Raw genomic sequence first — 5,000 nt, 5'->3', positions numbered from 1 at the left:
GACGTGCTAGAGGAGACAGCGACCCGACGAGGCGGGCGCGGCCCGGACACCGAGGCCCCTCGCAGCCGGGGCGGCTCGCTCGGCAGCAGGCGGCGGAACGGCAAAAGGAGCGCCGTGGGGTCCGCGCGCGCGGATCGGGCTTTTTTTTCACCCGCGGGTCCGCACCCCCCCAACATCGGTTCATTCCTTCGGCCCTCTTGGCTTCTTTTTTCTCTCGCTCTCGTTTTCTCTCTCTCTCTGTGCATCTCTCAAAGCTCTCGCGGCTCAGCTCCAGCCGCACCGCCGCCCGGCGCTGCTCGCGGCCGGCACCCGCGGGCGCTGCCCGGGACCGAGGCCAGCAACCGGCACGCCTCGCGTGTTTTCGGAAGGACACCTTGGCAAACTGGCGGGGCCACGCGGCCGTCACACAGCCAGGGACGGTCAAGACGCCCTCCCCCCGGCAGCGGGAGGGGCGACACCTCGCCTGCGACGGGAAGCGAAGCGGAAAGGAGACCGCCCGGCCCGAGCACCGGACCCCGCCGTAGGCTTCCCCATGACAGAGAAGCCCCGGAAGAGCCCGGCCGGCCGGGGGCCCTCTCCGACGCGACCCGAAAAGCCACATCGATCGGACAAGGAGGCGGCGGCTGCGGAGAAGAGGAGGGCAAAGCAGCCGCCGAAACGCTGACCAGGGCCCCGACGGCCACGCCGGCCCTGGGACAGCCGCCCGAGGATCGGGCGCGGCAGAGGAGCGTAAGGAGGGGGGGGGGTGCCGCCACCCGCCCGCGGACAACACTTCTCTCGGCCAGGCAACGGCGGGGCGGGACCGCCGGGCTAGGGGCGAGCTTCACCCTTTCGCCCGGGGAACCCACCCGAGCGTTCGAGAAAGGTGCCGCCGACCGTGCCCCACGGGCCACCGGCTTTCGCCCGCCTCGCGGCGGTCGGCTCTCCCTCCGGAAAAAAAAAAAAAAAACAAGCCGGGGGACGGCACAACAAAAAGGCACATGGCGCGCGCCACACAAGGACACCCGTGCTAGCCACGGGGGCCGCGGGCCCGGGGCGGGGTGGGGCGAGGCACGCACCTCTCACCCCCCCCCCGCCCAACCCCACCGGCGTTCTCGCTCTCTCTCTCTCGCCTGCACGCCTTCGCTTTTCGTGGGCCCGCGCGCCTTCCTCGCGCGCTTCTCGGTGCCGCGGCTTAGGGCCGCGAGAGAAAAAAAAGCGACGGAGGCCTGGCGGGCGGCCCCCACACCGCCCGCAAGTCGGCACGTCCGAACCAAAAAAAAAAAAGGCAACGGACCCGGCTGGCACAACCCGCCCCCCCGCCCCTGCACCGGCGGTAAACGGCTCGATCCTCACAGGACCGAGGAAGGGCGAGGCGCCGCCGCCTCGCCCGCGACAACGCTCCGGGGGGGCTCTGGGTCGGCTTCCGGTCCGTGCTAGGGCGGCCGGCCACCGCGGCCGGCCTCCGCCCCTGAAAAAACTCGCCCGCGACGCGGGTCCCCGGCTTAAGGCCGAGGAAGGGGGACGACTTCAACAGCGCGCGCTGGTGGGGCGCGGGGTGCCGCCACCCCGGCTCCACAGCTCATCGGGCGACCGCCGTCACCGAGTCCCTCAAGCGAGGCAGCGACGCCGAGGCCGGGCCGCGCGCCCCGCCGCACGGGCCCCCGCCACCCTTCCGACACGGACACGCTGGCACAACCAGGTCGGGAAGCAGGGGAACGGGACGCCGCCACCTCGGCGGGCCCGCGCGCGCCGCGCTCGGGGCTCTCAGGCGAGGGCCGGGAAAAGCCCCGGCCGCGTCCACCCGCGGCTGCCGCCCACCGCACCGGAGCGACAGCCCGAAAGCGCGCCCGCCGAGCGGGGCGCGCCCCGGCTTAAGGCCGGGCAGGAAAGGGGCGAGGCGCCGCCGCCTCGCCCGCCAGCAATCCCCAGGGGGGGCGCCCCCCCGTTCGCCAAGCCGGCCACAGCCGGGCCGAAGCGGGACACGGCCCACGAAATCGATGGCCGCGGCCGACGGGCAGCTCGCAGCTCGTACTCGGTCTCTCTCGGCTTCTCTCCCTCTTTTTTTCCCTTCTCGCTTTATTTCTCCTCTTTCTCTCGAGCTCTCTCTCGCCTCTCGAACCGTACACCCCGTTTCCCTGGGCCAGACGGGCGGACCGGGACGACGCCACGGGGCTCGTCCCGCGTCAGCGGCACTCGCCTCGCTCGGAGGACTGCGCACGGGGGCCCCCGGCCTCCCTCGCCGCTTCGGTCACAGGCACGGGACGAGCCTGCGGGGAGACGGCCCGTCACCTCGCTCCCATAGTACGGACAGACGAGTCCCAGGCCGCAGACGCCTCCAAGAGGACCGATGGAAAGCGACCGGGAAGGTGCGCCGCCGCAGGCCGGCCCCTGCGATGACGTAGCCGGAGGCAGCTGAAAACAGCGACCCCTTGGTGAACTTCCGGAGCCGGCCGCGACAACAGGTCTACCCGGCCGCGACAACAGGTCTACCCGGCCGCTGCCGGAAATCGCCTAAGTCCCTCCGGAGCGAGGTAGACCTGTTGTCCGCCGTCCACCGCCCGCCGCCCGGGCGCCGCGCCGGGCCCGGCGGCCCCGGAGCCGGGGTAGACCTGTTGTCCGCGGGGTAGACCTGCTGTCCCCGGGGTAGACCTGCTGTCCGCGGGGTAGACCTGCTGTCCCCGGGGTAGACCTGCTGTCCGCGGGGTAGACCTGCTGTCCGCGGGGTAGACCTGCTGTCCGCGGGGTAGACCTGCTGTCCCCGGGGTAGACCTGCTGTCCGCGGGGTAGACCTGCTGTCCGCGGGGTAGACCTGCTGTCCGCGGGGTAGACCGGTTGTCCGCGGGGTAGACCTGTTGTCCCCGGGGTAGACCGGTTGTCCGCGGGGTAGACCTGCTGTCCCCGGGGTAGACCTGCTGTCCGCGGGGTAGACCTGCTGTCCCCGGGGTAGACCTGCTGTCCGCGAGGTAGACCTGCTGTCCGCGGGGTAGACCTGCTGTCCGCGGGGTAGACCTGCTGTCCGCGGGGTAGACCTGCTGTCCGCGAGGTAGACCTGCTGTCCGCGGGGTAGACCGGTTGTCCCCGGGGTAGACCTGCTGTCCGCGGGGTAGACCTGTTGTCCCCGGGGTAGACCTGCTGTCCGCGAGGTAGACCTGCTGTCCGCGGGGTAGACCTGCTGTCCGCGGGGTAGACCTGCTGTCCGCGGGGTAGACCTGCTGTCCGCGAGGTAGACCTGCTGTCCGCGGGGTAGACCCGCTGTCCGCGGGGTAGACCGGTTGTCCGCGGGGTAGACCCGCTGTCCGCGGGGTAGACCCGCTGTCCGCGGGGTAGACCCGCTGTCCGCGGGGTAGACCTGCTGTCCGCGGGGTAGACCCGCTGTGCGCGGGGTAGACCTGCTGTCCCCGGGGTAGACCCGCTGTCCCCGGGGTAGACCTGCTGTCCCCGGGGTAGACCTGTTGTCCGCCGCCCACCGCCCGCCGCCCGGGCGCCGCGCCGAGCCCGGCGGCCCCGGAGCCGGGCTAGACCTGCTGTCCGCCGCCCGGTTTTGGGGTTTTGGGGGTTTATTCCTTCCCGCCCCCCCCCCCGCCCCAATCCCGTTTCTTTTCTCCTTTCTTTGAAAGAACGACTCTCCTATTTGTTTGGTACAAGAAGAAACTCGTCCGGAAGAGAAATTTCCTTGGCAATTCTTATTTCGTTTTTCTCTAGTATCCAGAGCACCCCCAGACCGAGCTGACGGGCCGCCTGCGCCCTGTGCAAGCGGGAAAGCGGGCGGCCGCTTTTGGGCCGGTTCTTTCACGGTCCGCAGAGACCCTCCAGGCCCGGCAGGGGTCTGGGGGGCCCCGGGGGCTCGGAGCCGAGGCGCCCGGGGCCGGGACGAAGCCGCCGGCCCCTGGCCCTCGTTCCCACAGACAGAGAGAGAGAGAGAGAGAGAGAGACAGACACAGTGACACACACGCCCACTCCACACACTCGCACTCCGCCGCCACCCCCTCGGACACCGCACCCACCACCCGCGCCGCTCCCTCCCTCCCGGATGCGCGGGCCGCCCGCCTTACACGAGCTTGCAGGCCGGGACAGGGCCAGGCGGGGGGGGGGCATCGGTTGGAGGAACACAGGTCTACCCCGGCACGCGGCGGCCGGAGGCTAAGTCGGAGCCGAGATACCAGGTCTACGAAGGGGCCGGGCGAAGGTAAGCCACGACGGGGCCGAGACAACAGGTCTAGCCACGGTCCCGGAGCCCGGAGACCGAGGCCGGCCGGGCACAACAGGTCTAGCCACGGTCCCGGCGGCCGGAGGCCGAGGCCGGCCGGGGAGCACAGGTCTACCCACGGTCCGGTCGGCCGGAGGCCGAGGCCGGCCGGGGAGAACAGGTCTACCCACGGTCCCGGAGACCGAGGCCGTCCGGGGAGAACAGGTCTACCCACGGTCCGGTCGGCCGGGGACATCAGGTCTACCCACGACCTGGTCGGCCGGGGACATCAGGTCTACCCACGGTCCCGGAGACCGAGGCCGGCCGGGGACAACAGGTCTACCCACGGTCCGGTCGGCCGGGGAGAACAGGTCTACCCACGGTCCGGTCGGCCGGGGACAACAGGTCTACCCACGGTCCGGTCGCCCGGGGACAACAGGTCTACCCACGACCTGGTCGGCCGGGGACAACAGGTCTACCCACGACCTGGTCGGCCGGGGACATCAGGTCTACCCACGGTCCCGGAGACCAAGGCCGGCCGGGGACATCAGGTCTACCCACGGTCCCGGAGACCAAGGCCGGCCGGGGACAACAGGTCTACCCACGACCTGGTCGGCCGGGGACATCAGGTCTACCCTCGGTCCCGGAGACCAAGGCCGGCCGGGGACAACAGGTCTACCCACGACCTGGTCGGCCGGGGACATCAGGTCTACCCACGGTCCCGGAGACCAAGGCCGGCCGGGGACAACAGGTCTACCCACGACCTGGTCGGCCGGGGACATCAGGTCTACCCACGGTCCCGGAGACCAAGGCCGGCCGGGGACAACAGGTC

Source organism: Anomalospiza imberbis, unplaced genomic scaffold (assembly GCF_031753505.1).
Source record: "Anomalospiza imberbis isolate Cuckoo-Finch-1a 21T00152 unplaced genomic scaffold, ASM3175350v1 scaffold_209, whole genome shotgun sequence".
NCBI classification, from domain to species: domain Eukaryota; kingdom Metazoa; phylum Chordata; class Aves; order Passeriformes; family Viduidae; genus Anomalospiza; species Anomalospiza imberbis.
The sequence above is the reverse complement of the archived record's forward strand: the minus strand, read 5'-3'. Positions refer to the sequence as shown.